The sequence below is a fragment of the Aegilops tauschii genome, chromosome 5 (genome assembly GCF_002575655.3).
Source record: "Aegilops tauschii subsp. strangulata cultivar AL8/78 chromosome 5, Aet v6.0, whole genome shotgun sequence".
In the NCBI taxonomy this organism is placed as follows: domain Eukaryota; kingdom Viridiplantae; phylum Streptophyta; class Magnoliopsida; order Poales; family Poaceae; genus Aegilops; species Aegilops tauschii.
The window spans coordinates 420,345,917-420,363,468 of NC_053039.3; the positions used below are offsets into that span (position 1 = coordinate 420,345,917).

Sequence of the window (17,552 nt, forward strand, 5' to 3'; positions counted from 1 at the left end):
TTGTCCCCCGGGTTTGTCGAGCTAGGCTATGGAATCATTGGGCCGGCAGGTTGGGAAGAAGTAGTTCTTCGCACGCACCCCAGTGTTCGAACCTCTCAAGGGTCTGCGGAGCCCTGAATCCGACATTTGGCGCGCCAGGTAGGGGTGCGTCGGAGCTTCTCTTCCGCCGATCGACTCGCCGGCGCTCCACCGCTTCCATGGCTGACGCTCGCCGAGCCCGTGCTGAGCGTCGAGCCGCCCTCGCCGCCCGCGTCGCCCAGACGGCTCCCGCCGGCAGGCCTCTGATGACCCACAAGAATAGGGGATCTATCGTAGTCCTTTCGATAAGTAAGAGTGTCGAACCCAACGAGGAGCAGAAGGAAATGACAAGCGGTTTTCAGTAAGGTATTCTCTGCAAGCACTGAAATTATCGGTAACAGATAGTTTTGTGATAAGGTAATTGGCAACAAGTAAGAAGTAATGAAAGTAAATAGGGTGCAACAAGATGGCCCAATCCTTTTTGTAGCAAAGGACAAGCCTAGACAAACTCTTATATAGAGAAAAGCGCTCCCGAGGACACATGGGAATTATCGTCAAGCTAGTTTTCATCACGCTCATATGATTCGCGTTCGGTACTTTGATAATTTGATATGTGGGTGGACCGGTGCTTGGGTGCTGTCCTTACTTGGACAAGTATCCCACTTATGATTAACCCCTATTGCAAGCATCCGCAACTACAAAAGAAGTATTAAGGTAAACCTAACCATAGCATGAAACATATGGATCCAAATCAGCCCCTTACGAAGCAACTCATAAACTAGGGTTTAAGCTGCAGCCCACCAAGCCTTTCTCAGGAGTGACCGACGGCTCCACCACCCCAATAGGGCAGACCCGCCTCCCTGTCACCTTCGGCCAACGCGACAACTACCACACTGAGCTCATCGACTTCGACATCGCTCACATCCGTCTACCGTACAATGCCATCCTCGGGTATCCGGCCCTGGCCAAGTTCATGGCGGTGACCCACCACGGCTACAACGTCCTCAAGATGGCGAGGAACCGCGACATCATCATGATCGCCTGCGAGGAGAAGGAGGCGGTGTGCTCCCTAGAGCACGGCTACCAGGCCGCAACAGTCGAGGACCCAGACAACGAGGGCGCCATCTACCCTCCTTAGGCCGTCCCCAAGAAGAAGAAGCAGCTGCTCCGCCAAGAGCCTCAGGAGAGTGGCGTCTCCAGCCGCACCACCTCAGGGCCTGCGCCCATGGATGGGGCGCCTCCCTCCATTGCATAGGAAGGCGCCCCCGAAGTCCTCCTCAGGTTGGACTTGGGGACTCTCTTCTGTAGGGCCTCTGACCTGGCCAGTGTCACGAGGGAGGCACTCGGACACCACCTGGAGGCATGCTTCATCGCACGCTTCCCCCACGAGGGCCCCAGGCCCGGGTTGCCAGGTGCTCAGGAGTTCATCACCAAGGCGACCGAGGAGCTTCAAGAGGCGAGAGCCATGCGCGGCGACCGCCGTCCTCCACCTAGTGCAGCTCCCCATCTTGGCGAGGACGGCAGGCTGCGCGTCTGCATCGACATTTCAGGGCTCAACCGAGCCGCATCCCAGGAATGCTTCTAGCCTTCGCGCGTTGATCGGTGCGAGGGTCCACCGCACAACTATGTTCGCATGCCATTCGGCTTGCGGAACACGGCTGTTAACTTCCAACACCGCCTGCGGAGTGTTCTGGCGGCTCAGGTGGCCAGGCACCACGCGGTCCTGGCGGAGATGCCGACGGTTCTTCGCAAGCCCCCCGGACCTCCAGAGCCTCCCGGGACCCAGGTGGCTCGTGAGGAGCAACTTCTCCAGCGCGCGTCTTCAGCTACTTCAATATCTCTCCAGCAATGGTGCCAGGTGACTCTTTCCGGTTGATTCAGCCGGGGGTGCCCCTCAGGCTACGTTTATCCCAAGGACGCGTGGGCCTGTCCCTGCGACATGTATCCTTTTGCATCTTTAACTTACCTTGTTGGGGGCACCCCTCGGGCTGCATCATCCCCAGGCCGCGTGGGTCCGTCCCTGTGGCATGTATCGTTCTTGCATCTATCAGAGCTAGCTTTATCTTCCTCCCATAAGATGATTTATGCTATCGCCTGCTTGCCTGTTACCATTCGCGGCCTCCTGCGTTGCTGATCGGCCTTCTGCTCATCCCGCAACGGGGGCTACACATGCTGGCATGGCGCTTGTGCTTGGTTCCGTCTCTGTAATGCTGACAAACCTGAGAGATCGAGCTCTGGCTCGCGGCTCGCTCCGCGCACGTCACCTCACCAGATCCTCAACGCCTTCATATTCGTGCGGAAAGATCAGCGGCAGGACAGCAAACACGATTATGAGTTACATTCTCCCCTCGGACTAACTCATAGGAATCTCCAGAGCTTAGCTCTGGGTGGCCCCGTCGGCTGCCCTCTTTTCACGCGATTCGCTTGCGCGTTAAAGGGGGGCTCCTGAGCATCGCGCCTTAGGAGCTCCTACTGACTCTCCAGCCCTCACCCCCTGGCCTTGACCACGACATCGCAACCTAGAATACCAGCGGCGGCTGAGCCTTGCTCGATGGTCGGGACCCGAGGACGCAGAGCATTGAGATGAGCGAGGAAGGGGGGAGCCAGCGCGAGCCTTACCTAGTAACACCGCCGCTGAAGCGCGAGTCAGGCGCTACACAGGGAATCACCTCAGGGTCGATAAGATAAGTCACATATTCATGTTAGCGCAACGCCGCAATTGGAATTTTCGACTCTCGCAGCCTTGCTCCGGCAATGCCGCCTTCCTTTTCTGCCTTCAGGAAGCTGCTTGCACACCAAAGGGGACCTCTTGAGCATCGCGCCTCAGGAGCTCTTACCTGACCTTGGGCCGCTCACCTCCAGGCCTTGACCACGGCATCGCGACCTGGCATACCAGCGATGGTTGAAGCTTGCCTGGGGACTGGGCCCTGCTGGCGTAGAGCGCTAAGCTACCGCAGGGATGAAAAGGGGGGACAATCCCGAAGCAAGATACGCAGCTACAACCTCATAATAGGAATAATAAGCGTTGGATCAAAGGCATATTACAGGTTCTTTACACACCCCCACGGGGTTGATCTCGATTCCTCGCAGGGAACAAAAAAGGAACAACCTCAAGGAGCCCTGGCTATGGATGTCGCCGCCGACACCATCATCAAGTACAGTGGGCCACAAAAGGCCGACACCAACCCCATCCTGGTCATCGACGACGACGGGCAAATGCCGCTGATGCGCTCGGGCACGGCGAGAGCTCGGTGGCGGGTAGCTGTCGTCGCTCGTCTCCAGAGACTCGCTAGGCTCAGGAGAGTCGCTGGACTCCCAGGAGTCACCGCTGTTGCTGGGGAGGCCAGCGGCAGGGCCGGGAGCGAGCTCAACCCCGCTGCACCATGCTGACGGCTTCCTCCGGGGCAGCACTCCAGGCGGTGACCTTCCTTGTTGAAGACCTTGAAGGACAGCGTGCAGGCGTTGTCGTACTCGAAGTGGATGGCGAGGGCCCATTCCCCGCGACATACGCGGGCGACCTCGCCCCATCCTCGGGTCATGAAGATCTTGCCTTGGGGACGACCTCGACCTCCGCCCCCGTGGCCAGGCCGCAACACCCGGCGTGCTGCAACCACAACTCGAGTGGCCCCCTCGGCGGCATTTCCTCGGCGAAGAACCGTGGGAGCTGGATCCATGTGCATAGTGGCATCACCGCCCACACCAAGAACTCATGCGAGGAGCCCTCTGCGTGGGTTCGTGGGCCGGCGGCTCGTGCAACATCAGCCTAGCCGTCGCGGCCGTAGCTCGCGGCGCGGGGCGCTCCCGCATTCTCCGGGGCCTTGCACTTGGGCGTACAGAGGAAGTGGGTAGCCAGGCGGAGGCCGGTCGTACCAAGGCCGTGTCACCTCCAGCCTCACGCCAACATCACGGGGACGGCTGAACCTTTTCTTCGGCGGAAGTGGCCCCTGCTCCTCGCAAGGGGTTTTTCCTTTCTCCGCGGTGGAGAACCTCCTAATCGGCGCCATGAGTATCGCGGCAAGACGGCAAGGCGAGGAGAAAGGAGAGAGAGAGCATGCAGCGAGAAGACAGAGATGAGCGAGGCGGCTCTGCCCCTCCACTCATTTATAGCCATAAGGAGGCCAACCGCCGGCCTCCATGATCGCATGTAATGATGGTTTTCCTCTGCATGCAACAGAGTCTCATCAAGTCGAACGGTTGCCGAGGTAGCGTGGGGAAGCGGAGGCGCCCACGTCCCATCAATCGCCATGCGTCAATCGAGGCCGCATGCGGTTGGGGCCTGCGGCGCTCCGCACTTGCCCTTTGGCTTCACCTCGAAGCCAAGTTCGAGCACGCCTTGCGCCTGGGGGCTAATATCGGTGTCCTGGGAACGGGGGTACCCAGACTTCCCTACCTGTGGCCTGTGGCATGGCTCCATCAGCGGCCCGGTACAGCCCAGTTCAGGAACAACAACTCAAGACCCTCGCGAGGGGCCAAGCCTCGCGAGGCGGACGACACCAAGACCTCCTTGGGGGCGGCCTCACCAGGCTGGCTCCCGAGGAGAGGAGATATCAATGCAAGGTGCACCTCGTGAGGTTCACATGACGTGAGCCATGATGACCAAGGCCAGGCGGGCGCCAGCGAGCGCAGTGTAACAGTTTCCTCTTTGGTGCTAAGCAGGCAAGCACAGGCGCGGAGTCCCGTGGAATCAGGCAAAGGTTTCCATTCCGGTGCAACGAGACCAAGACCGCCAGGACGGCAGGACAGAGGTCATCGCAGAGCCCACTGCAGCGTCACCACCAGAGCTTTTTGCAGGCAAAAACTACTTTTGTCAGGATAGCTTGTACTAGTTGTCTCCCTCCAAATTTGGCCATTGTGGGATCCCTTCCCGCCTACATTTGGGAAGAGGACCAAGGACACTATAAGTATGACTTAGCCACCACCATAGCGAGGCACCTGGGATCGGATCCTTTCCACCCTGACCACCTCACAAGCTCATCGATCTCTAGAACACCTCACCTCCTGAGGCTGTTCACCCACTGTACTAGTTCATCCTCAACCCCTTGAGGCAATCCACCACAAAGCTAGAGTAGGGTATTACACCGCAAGGTGGCCCGAACCAGGATAAACTGCCGTGTCTCTTTTCCCCTAGGTTCGTCGAGCTATGGTGTGGAATCGTTGGGCCGGCAGGTTTGGAAGAACGAGTTCTTCGCACGCACCCCAGTATTCGAACCTCTCAAGGGTCTGCGGAGCCCTGAATCCGAAAAACATAATATACTTCACTACCAAAAATTGAATAAAGTAAATGACCCTAATAAAAGAGTGTCTCTACAGAAACACAAATAATCATAAGGTTATGTAAGTTTGGTTACAACATTTCTATGCATCATACAAGCACACACATTGTTGTTTATGTTAATGTTTTATTAATCATGTTTCATTAACCCATTTGGATTTGAACCGTATCCCTCCAAACTATACGGCGAAGAGGAATTAAAAATATGTCACATTCACGACTTTATTGGTAGGAATGGCATATTCCAGCTACTCACAGTCGATGTATAAAATAGTTTGACCAATCGAGAATTCAACACCTTCAATCTTTCCAATCATTTGAAACTCTTTGTCTGCCTCCTGCTTTGAAATAGATGAACTAATTCCTCCAACCCATAGATTCCTAATAGCTCTATCATGTAAAACCCAATCAAAGAACAAATGCCTAATGCAGGCATACTATTTCTATAATGAAATAGATGAATAAAATCCTCATACAAGTAGTCCTAGCAACAAAAAACTATGAGATAGCTATGAACGGTCTAACTTAAAGTGAAACAGATCAAAGATAAAATACACTTCATATTTATATCCAATCACAGCCTGAATAACAGCAAATTTTGTCACTTGTGCACAACTCATTACACAACATTAGCACATGAATGCAGCAATTTCACTCAAGAAATAAACAACTATGACTAACCAAGGATTATTCTGTATTAGTACATCATTCAAACTTAAATCAGAGCATACCATAGTTACTAGATATTATATGCATCCCTATATGTTATGAGTGGGGCAGGGATGGCCTTGCCGTGTGGGTGGGCCTTCTGATTATGCCACCTTGAGAAAAATAATCGCAAAAACATGGCCTTCATATACACCTTTTAATTTAATTCAAGGAGTTGGTTAGTAATAACTTTCCCTCTTAAAAACGTCTCAAAAAGAAGGAATGCATACAATATCTCATTTGCATAATATACTTCACTACAAACATAGAAATAATGTAAATGACCCTAATAAAAGAAAGTGTCTATACCACAACGCAAATAATCATAAGTTTATGTATCTGCTGTTCGTGCTTCTGCCCGTCCGTCCCGACCCTAATAAAAGAATGTGTCTCTACCACAACACAAATGACCACAATATACTTCACTACCACAACACATTCTTGAACACTGATAAATGGATTCGTGCTTCTGCCTGTTCGTCCTGACTTTGCCCCTGAAGTTGCAAACAATTACCCACCACTGCCATCCATAAGTGGTAGAAAACGATTCGCTAAAGATCTGAGGAAAAGAGCTGCCCGACCTGACCCTTGTTCCCCAATCCGAAAAACAATTTGTTAAATGTCCGGAAAAAACAATCCATAAGTCGTAGAAAATGATTCACTAAAGATCAAGGTTAAAAAAGCTACCCGACCCGACATGGTATAAGGGTCGATGCTAGCATCTAGCCTCACCCTTTTGGCTTCTCTCGGATCAAGTGCATTATGGGTAGAATGTCCAGACAACAAAGATGAGCCAGCTTCAGGTGCTGGAACGATACCACTAGTGATTGGCATTGCACCATAGTCCAATTATCTTGACCTTCCACGTCGAGCACCATGACTACTGCGACCAGCACCAAAATAATCACATGCGGCATGTGGACTCATTCTACATCTCTGGTCTAGGGAACCCAACAAGCGGTGTCTGGTTATCAAGCCCACTGCTGGAGAAAAGAACATGAATCCTTGCATTATTGAAAAGACGCCCATCTAGAAGATTCTTAGCATTAGAAGCTCCTTCAATGGTTGCAAACTCCACAAAAGCATACTGCCTTTCTGGAAAAACTTTGATGTCTGTAACCACACCATGTGGTGCCATAGCCCGCCTTAGTGCCTCCTCGTTAACTTTATGTGTATTGGGTAAACCCACCCGGAGAACATTGGTAGGAATTTTTGACTCTCTCATTCGTACTCCAGCAGAACCCTGACAAACACAACATGATATGATAGTAAGCAACCCACAAATCAAAGAGGATAGTACAACTACAAGAACCAAGAGAAGTAAATAGCAGTACCTTTGCATGTCCAATTCCCATTTCACCGGGTGGTAATGATCCTCTACTATTGAAGTTGCCTGCTTCTGACCGTTCCTATCAAAATCAGTACAAATAAGTAAATAATAAGACATCATCCCTTGTAAAGCTGCAGCCTAGAAGCACTTCACAAACTCAGTCAAAATAATAGATACATACCGCTCTTCCTCTGGACCTCTGGAAATCAACACACAATTCCTTGCCCCCTTAATCTATCCCATTCAAGGCTCTATGGGCAGAAATGGCATCTTCCAGCTTCTCAAAGTCGATGTATGCAGAAGTTTGATCATGGGAGAATGCAACACCTTCAACCTTTCCAAACTTATGAAACTCTCCCTCTACCTCCTGCTTTGAGATAGACAGACTAATTCCTCCAACCCATAGGTTCCTAACAGCTCTAGCTTGTAAAAACCAATCAACAAAGACAAGTAAACATCATGAGGGCATAAATCTTTAGACAACACCAACATAGCAATTTCACCCTAGAACAAGGAACAATCACCAATCTAGGAATATTTCTATACCTACTCATAAAGGATAATGTTCAAAAAAGTGGAAGGCCACAACATAGAGCAATGGGCGTTTAAGCGCGCTTGAGTGTTTTTCGAAACTTGGCCAGAATTTGACTGTTTTGAATAGTATGCACAGGAAAATAGGAAACATGGTACACGGGTGGTTGAAGTAACAACTAAAATGACCTTCAAAACATAGCAAATACACATCAGGTTCACACAGCAAGCAAAATGACAACAAAAATGTAGTTCAGTTCAAATAGACATAGCCAAATGCAGATCATCTTTCCATGATTTGGCTAGAATCTGAAGGAAACAACTCTTGTACAGACCCTAATAATAACATAAATGACATACTGTCGTTATTGCGCAATCAGCTAAGCAGAAGCAGTTCAAAAATAGCCAAATTCTGGCAAAAATTATCAAATACGCTTAATCTACCACTTAGGGCCAAAGCGAAGCATTTTTCCATTGCTCATCGCTAAATAGTCGCTTAGCAACGCTTTTCTTGAACACTGATAAAGAGATTTATGTTTCTGCATGTCTGTCCTGGCCTTCCTTGGCCCTGAAGTTGCAATCAATTACCCACCACTGCCATCCATAAGTGGTAGATAATGATTTGCCAAAGATCCGGGAAAAAAGAGCTGCCCGAACTGACCCTTGTTCCCCAATCCAGAAAATGATTTGCTAACCGAAAAAACAATCCATAAATGGTTGAAAACAATTCGCTAAAGATCAAGGTTTAAAAAACAGCTGCACGACCTGACCCTTGTTCCCCAATCCGGAAAATGATCTGCTGAAGTTCCGGAAAAACAATTACCCACCACTGCCATCCATAAGTAGTAGTAGAGAACGGTTTGCTAAAGATCCAGAAAAAGAGTTGCTAAAGATCCGGTATTAATGCCCAACCCAACCCTTCTGCCCCCAATCCAGATGGCCCGCGGTTAGAAAGAAAATCCGAACATCCCGACCTCCCCGCGCACCGCTAGCGTCTCCCTGGCGGCTACCTCTGCCGAGGAACCCACTGCCACCGCTTCGTGCTAGGTCATTCATCGATTTTGTTTGAACTTGTTGCATGCTAGGCGGATTAAAAGATGGAAATGTTTTCGTGGACCCGATGGGTGCCCGAATGGGTCGGGTCACCCATCGGGTGTGGGCATGGTTCATCCGTCAAATCCAGGGTTGGGTCATGGGTGGTGGGTTGACCTGATTAGCTATTCGGGCATGGAGTTGGTAGAGGTCGGCCCGCTAAAACCTGACCCAATTGCCAGCCTAACTCAAGGGCCTTGCCCGCCGCGCTCCCGTGGACCCTGAGTGCCGCCATCCCCCAGCCACCTGCATGCCTCTGCTAGGCCACCCCATCACCGCTGATCTCGTGTGCCGCCACTTGAATAATTACATATATCAAAGCTGCTGGAGGCCTCATCCCACACCGCCTAAATAAACTGCAAATCACACGCACCGAAGTCCTAATTACCAAAAAATTGACATCGCGAACTGCAGCCAGATCCTGGGGGGATCCAAGGTGGGAGCGGATCCTAGTGGGGGAGAAGGAGGGGGTGAGAAGTTACCGACCATGTGTACTCAAACCAGATAAACGCGCTCTTGACCTTGGAACCGCGGAGCGCCTCGAGGGCGGCTCGGGACTCGGCGGCAAAGCGGAAAATGACGAACACGTAGCTGCGGGAGCCGGCACGTGTGATGACGCAATCGAGCGCCTCGTGTGGAGCGAAGGCCGCAATGACGTCTTCCTCGCTTGTGTGTGCGGGCAGGTTGTCGACCCACAAGGCGTTCTTCTCGTGGGCGGCCCCTAGCACGACGGTGGCGGTGCCCTAGTGTCGGAAGGCTCTGACTCCTTCGGCTGGGAGGCCAACAGCCTGGCGGCCTCAGAGGCCCCGCGGGCTGCGGGTCCAACGACATCGGCGGCGGCGGGGATCGGGGCAGGGAGAGATCGCCGGGGGCTACGTTTTGGATGTGGGCATTTGAGCTGTCTGAGATGGGGAACGGAATGGGGTGTGCGGAACCGGCCCGCGGGCCAGACCGTATGTACTGCGGGCAGGGCAGGGACGGTTGCATGCCTGCGCCAAGTTCGTGAACAACACCATTTCTATCCCTGCTTCAATATATCATCCAGACACGACACCTATTCCCATCACCGCTCAAAACAAGGAAAACGTTTCAAAACAGTCGGATGATTTATTGACTTTGTAAGCCGCAGCCGGCCCCGTCCAATCTTACGCGATCGTGTGACGCGAGAGCCTGTGTGTCCCCACGCGAAGCTAGCCCATCTATGGTCGAGTTCGCGATTTATGCTTGCGTCCCCGTGACTGCCTTTTTCTAAAGGATCCTTCTTACAGTTACTTCACACGCAATGATTTGCCAGGTAGTTATACATGTGATCGTACAAATACTAGAACATCGTATGACTGATCATGGGTGCTGCTTTCATTTGGTATTAGGAAGTTGATGAAGTCAATGTTGCGCACACCACACCACACCCCCTCACATGCAATCCTTGACGCCGCCACCTTTGAACATGCCACTGCGCCATCACTAGAGCAGCCGGGCCGGCATCGTCGTGGCCGTCGCAACATCATTGAAGTAGTCATGCATGTTGTCTCAACACTGCCATGACCATGAAACACATTGTCGCGGCATCGTCGAAGTAGTTGGGCCTCCGTAGTAGCATCGCCGCGGTCGTCAAAAGACAGCGTCGCATCATAGCATCGCCATGGCCGTTGAGCCATGCCATCGTAGCAGCAACGCAGACGCCGAAGCACCGCACGGGCGTTAGAAGCGTGTCGCCGCGCCATCGCCGCGGCCGTCAGAGCACCGCACAGGCGTTAGAAGCGTGTCGTGGTGCCATTGTTGCAGCCGTCGCAGCACACCTGAAAGGATCAACGCGGTCGTTGAAGCATGCTGCGCACTCGTCGAAGCTCATGATGGGTGTTTGTAGCATGTCATTGTGCCAACGCCACAGATAGAAATAATGAAAATGACACTAATAAAAGAAAGTGCCTCTACCATAACACAAATAATCATAGGTTTATGTATCTGCGGTTCGTGCTTCTACACGTCCATCCTGATGCTAATAAAAGAAAGTGCCTCTACCGCAACACAAATGACCATAATATACTTCACTACCACAATGCTTTCTTGAACACTTATAAACGGATTCGTGCTTCTGCCCATTCGTTCTGACTTTGCCCCTGAAGATTCAAACAATTACCCATCACTGCCATCCATAATTGGTAGAAAATGATTCGATAAACATCCAGAAAAGCGAGCTGCCCGACCCGACCCTTCTTCCCCAATCAGGGAAACATTTTTCTAAAGATTCAGAAAAAACAATTACTCACCACCGCCATCCATAAGTGGTAGAAAATGTTTCGCTAAACATCCAGAAAAAAACTGCACCACCCGACCCTCGTTCCCCAATCCGGAAAACGACTCGCTAAAGCGCACTTGAGCATTTATTTAACTTGGCCAGAATTTGACTATTTTGAATAGTATGCACAGGAAAATAGGAAACATGGCACATGGGTAGTTGAAGTAGCATCTAAAATGAACTTCACAACATAGCAAATACACATCAAGTTCACACTTTAAGAAAAATGACAACTAAAATGCAGTTCAGTTCAAATAGACATAGCCAAGTGCAGATCATGTAGCCATGATTTGGCCAGAATTCGAGGGAAACAGCTCCCGTACAAACCCTAATAATAAGATAAATGACATACTACCATAATTGCGCAAACAGCTAAGCAGAAGCAGTTCAAAAACAGCCAAATTCTAGCCAAAATTTTAAAATTCGCTTCATCTACCAATTAGGGCCGAAGCGAAGCATTTTTCCATTGGTCAGCGCTTAAGCGTCGCTTAACAACGATTTCGTGAACACTGATAAAGGGATTCGTGTTTTTGTCGGTCTGTCCTGACCGTACTTGCCCCTGAAGTTGCAAACAATTACCCACAACTGCCATCCATAAGTGGTAGAAAATGATTTGCTAAAGATCCGAAAAAAAGTGTTGCCCAACCTGACGCTTGTGCCTCAATCCAGAAAACGATTTGCCATAGATCCGGAAAACACAATCTATAAGTGGTAGAAAATGATTCACTAAAGATCAAGGTAAAGAAAAAGCTGCCCGACCCGACCCTTGTTCCCCAATCCGTAAATCGATCTGTTGAAGATCCGGAAAAACAATTACCCACCAGTGCCATCCATAAGAGGTATTAGAGAACGATTCGCAAAAGATCTAGATTTTTTTTTGCATGACCCGACCATTGTTCCCCAATTTGGAAAATGATTTGCTGAAAATCCGGAAGAAAATTGCCCTACCCGAACCTTTTTCCCCAATCCAGACGACCTGCGGTTAAAAGGAAAATCCGGACAGCCCGTCCTCCCTGCGCACCACCGACGTCTCCTCAGCGTCCACCTCCGCCCAGGAAGCCACTGCCACCGCGTCGTGCTAGGTCATTCACAGATGTCAACGTTTCCCATCGCGATCAGCTCCCCATGTGCCCATCCACCATCTCAAGGCCGTCATCCCAGCAATCCAACCCCTGGGCGCCCATCCACCATCTCAAGGGTCAACCCGGCAATTCGTCCCATGGGCGGTCGCACCGATGGACACCCGACCTGAATGGGTAGGGTATAGGTCCTTGAGAATATTTGGTTTGATGCCAACGTTTGGCATTGTCAATACTTGGCAAGTCAACAATTGGCAATATCAGAAGTTGCCAAAAATTGGCAACTTCTTGTGAGGTTGGCAAGTAAACATGGTAACCAACCAAGCACTGGCCAATTTTTGGTATTTGCCAAATGTTAGCATGCTATTTTTTGGCATCAAACCAATCATGCTCGTCATCTTCACCGATGGGTTACCCGACTAGTCGTGGGTAGGGTATGGCACAAGTTTATACCCGTAGGTTACTTGATGGGTTGCCCGATTAATATTACTATTTATAAATAAAATATTTATCATGTATTACTTATGGTCTTTTATCTAAATACAATACATATATTAGCACGTCAGGAACATCCAACAACCATTGCTAATATACTACTAAAAAGTCATGGGGTTGAGCAATGCCCAGCTAGTAATAAGCGCATTTATGTGTACAATTTTCCTAGTCCTTTGTAGGCCCAAAAGTAGTCCAACAATTGGCCCATGTCAAATATATTAGCTGCAGCCTACAACCGACAGGGCACCGTTGCCTTGTAATGTTTAGTACCACCTCGGCTAACTACTAAGGAAGGAAGCATCGACATTACTATAACGCTAGCAGGTAGTCACCGATTTTGTTTGAACTTGTTGCATGCTAGGCAGAGTAAAAAATGGAAATGTTTTCATGGACCCGCTGGGTGCCCGAATGGGTCGGGTCACCCGTCGGGTGGGCGCATGGGTCGTCCATCAGGACCAAGGGTAGGGTCGTGGGTAGACCTGATTAGTTATTCGGGCATGGGTTTGGTAGAGGTCGGCCCGGAGACCCGACCCGGTTGCTAGCCCCTGATTCAAGGGCCTCGCTTGCCGCGCTCCCCTGTCCCACCAAGGATAGAAGCGCATCATGAAGACGCTTTTGCAAGGTGGACATCATTACATCAACATTACATAATAGATGGGGATAAATACAAAGCATACAAATGTCGCAAGAATACATCAATACATCATGCATAAGATCCACATCCGACTACGGATGAAACACAAACAGAAGCTCAAACGACATTCACCCTACTAGCCCAGGCTGCCGACCTGGAACCTATCCCCTGATCGAAGAAGAAGCAGAAGAAGAACTCCAAAACAAGTAACATCGCTCTCGCGTCATGATCATCGCAAAACCTGTACCTGCAACTGTTGTTGTAGTAATCTGTGAGCCACGAGGACTCAGCAATCCCATTACCATGGGTATCAAGACTAGCAAAGCTTAATGGGTAAGGAAGGGGTAAAGTGGTGAGGTTGCAGCAGCGACTAAGCATGTATGGTGGCTAACATACGCAAATAAGAGCGAGAAGAGAAGCAATGGAACGGTCGTGAAACTAGCAATGATCAAGAAGTGATCCTGAACTCCTACTTACGTCAAACATAACCCAAACACCGTGTTCACTTCCCGGACTCCGCCGGAAAGAGACCATCACGGTTACACACGCGGTTGATGCGTTTTAGAAAAGTTTACTTCAAGTTTACTACAACCGGATATTAACAAATACCCATCTGCCACATAACCGCGGGCACGGCTCTCGAAAGTTTATACCCTGCAGGGGTGTCCCAACTTAGCCCATTATAAGCTCTCACGGTCAATGAAGGATAGTCCTTCTCCCGGAAGACCCGACCAGTCTCAGAATCCCGGTTACAAGACATTTCAACAATGGTAAAACAAGACCAGCAAAGCCGCCCGATGTGTCGACAATCCCGATAAGAGTCGCACGTACCTCGTTCTCAGGACACACCGGATGAACACTACGTACAACTAAAACCAGGCCTCAAGTTTCCCCGAGGTGGCGCTGCAAGTGGCTCTAGTTTGGACCAACACTTCGAGGAGCACTGGCCCGGGGGGTAAAATAAGATGACCCACGGGAGCGCGACTACCAAGGGAAAAGGCTAGGTGAGGCAAATGTAAAACCAAGGTTGGGCCTTGCTGGAGGAGTTTTATTCAAAGCGAACTGTCAAGGGGGTCCCATAAATCACCCAACCGCGTAAGGGAGGCAAAATCAAGGAACATAACACCGGTATGACAGAAACTAGGGCGGCAAGAGTGGAACAAAACACGAGGCATAAGGCTGAGCCTTCCACCCTTTACCAAGTATATAGATGCATTAATTAAATAAGAGATATTGTGTTATCCCAACATAAACATAATTCAACATGGAGCAATCTTCATCTTCACCTGCAACTAGCAACGCTATAAGAGGGGCTGAGAAAAGCGGTAACATAGCCAAACAACGGTTTGCTAGGAAGGGTGACAAAGGTTAGAGGTTCATGGCAATTTGGGAGGCTTGAAGAGCAAGTGATAGGTAGCGCAGCAAAGCGATAGAACAAAGTAGCTAGCATAGCAATGATAGTAATGAGATCCAAGGTGACGGTCATCTTGCAAGCATCAAAACAATATGCTACAGCATCCTAACATGAAAACAAAAGGCATGGACATGATGTGCAGGTAAAGCATTACAAAACATGAACACTGAGCTATCTCCAGAAATCACTAGAATATGCTCAAAAGGACATGGCAAGATTGCAAATAATAACAGCTTCACAGACTTGGCGGAATTCCAGGACATGGCAGAAATAATATCGGGTTGCAAGGTTTAGAGCAAGAAAACAACATGCTACAAGAATATATCATAGAAAAAAGGCATGGCATGAATCTACTAATTGCATAAAACAAAAGTCCCTTACTGAGCATGAGCCAAAAAGGTACAGAAGATATGATGGCACCCATGTAAACATAGCAAGTTTCATAAACAGATTCAGACTCCGAAGAAAACAGAGCATGGCAGAAATAACGATAAGTAGGTATGTTGGTGAGCTTGAACCACTCACCACAGAGCATTACATGGCATGGCAAGGTAAACAACAGTAAGAAGGAATTATTATGAACTTAAGCATGGCAATATCAAATTCATAGGGTGCATGGATAACTAGCAAAACACATGGCAATAACGAACTTCATGTTAACAGGCTGACAGGAACATTATTTAGCAAATTTGGAACATGCTAACAACAAGCTACAGCAGGCTATAAATGCAAACAATGGCATGGATGGATAGAGCATAATATGTATAATGAAACATCCTTAGTTAATATCTCCAGATTATGCATAGAACTCTTGGTGGCAGCAGGTTTATATGGCAATAAAATATAACAGACTCAGACTTGGCAGAAATGACTAAGTCAGAGAAATCAGCAACATCATGTAGGATACTTTTCATGCTTGTGCTAGTCACCACATATATCACAAAAATACAAGACAAGCACCACTGTAAAGACGGCATGATGTAGTTCAAAACACATGTAGAGCTCATGCTCTTAGGATGCACACACAAAATGCAATAAAAAAGACAAATCACCAAGTTCTGTAAACAGACAGCAGTTAACAGCATATAGCAGTCTTGCAACGATGATTAGGGCATCAACATGACCTCAAACAAGCATGGCACAATGGAACAAAATGAAGAGCACATCATGATGAACATTTTGATATATTATGCATGCAAAACGAAGCTATGTGCAAGAATCTACAGCAGGTCAAAGATGCACACATAAATATGGTTTTCTGGGGACTTGGTGCAAATATGGATGGGCGCAGGATAGGTAAAGTGTGCACAGACAGAGAATAAGGGGTTGCTCACCATGGGCTCGGCCCAAAAAGCAGAGGAGGTTGGGCCTTGTTACTGTCCGCGGCTGGGCCTGGGCCAGAGCAGCGCCGTGGCTGGGCTGGCCGTCGTGGGAGGCGGCTGGGGAGACGTGGCGAGGCCACATGGCAGCGGGGCGTTGGCTGCAGGGGCGCTGGGGGCTGATGTGGCAGCGCCCGGTTGGTCCGGGGCGCGGTGGCGGCGGCGCCAAGTGGCGGAGGTGGGATAGGCCGGCACGGAGAAGGCGGGAGGAGGCTGGCGGCACGCGGATTTCGAGGAGGGAGTTGTCTGCTGCCTAAAATGGAAGGGGAGGCTTCCTCTTATAGCTAGAGGCTAGGGTTTGAGGGGTTTTGGAGGGGTTTTCGGGCATCGGATCTCGATCCGATGGTCCGGGGCGGAGGGGTTTTTAGTTGAGTAGCTAGTGGGCTGTGTAGAGGGGTTGGGCTGAGGAAAAAGGGGGAGAAGTGCGGCCCGACACAGTTTCGGAGACCGAAACGTCCGACGAATAAACCGGCGACAGCGCCGCTACGGATGACGGTTGGGCTATCAAAGGGACTCCGAATGCGATAAAATTTGGCAGGCGGCCTACCTACACTATAATAAGACTGCACGCCAGCTTTCACCCCATTCGGAGAACATTTTTATGCCACTCAGAAAATAATAATTCGAAGGTGCCGCGGGCGCGTGCAAGTGTGGTTGGGCTCAGAACGGACAACAGAGAGAACCGGGGGAACCCGAACGGATGCAAGTTTTGAAAAGCATGCAGATGAAATGTAGATGATGACATGGCAAAGTGCAACACGCAAGCAAATGACATGACAACAATGACGAATACCTGGAAGACACCTGGCGCATCGGATCCGGGGCGTTACAACACTCCTCCACTAACAAGAGATCTCGTCCCGAGATCTTAGGACCGAGACGGAAGGAAAAAGGGATGAGGTGAAATAAGAACAAAACAGTGAGGATGAACAAAGTCAAGAACACTCGAGTAGGAAAGAGGAATGTTGACTGAGACAAGAAGCAAAAGCTTAAGGAATAAGCCTGAATTTGAAACCACTCCGGTTAGGACAAGATAGAAAAGGAATAATAATGAAGGAATTTATGCAGCACTCCGGCTGAACAAGGAAAGAATAGAACATGAACTTGAGAAATGGAACGATACTTGACTTGAGGAACAGCACAAAACCTCCGGAAGACTTGAAAGAGTGGAATGAGAAGAACGAGGAAGAAGATGACAACTTCTACCATGAATGCAATAGAGAACATCCTTAGAAGGAAACATTGAACGGAGTTGTTGGGAATTCAACAACAAAAGAATAAGCTTGTTGTGGACTTATGGA

At 49.6% G+C, this 17,552-nt stretch overlaps 1 long non-coding RNA gene across 1 annotated transcript; it reads right to left on the bottom strand.

The window, feature by feature from the left end:
• Positions 1 to 6,665: 6,665 nt before the first annotated feature.
• On the bottom strand, positions 6,666 to 9,046 carry LOC109746879 (uncharacterized). The gene is made up of 3 exons (XR_006664443.2): positions 7,510 to 9,046; positions 7,333 to 7,407; positions 6,666 to 7,241 (listed from the first exon to the last, which is right to left on the bottom strand). It is a non-coding gene; the product is annotated as an uncharacterized lncRNA (long non-coding RNA).
• Between the last annotated feature and the right edge of the window lie 8,506 nt (positions 9,047 to 17,552).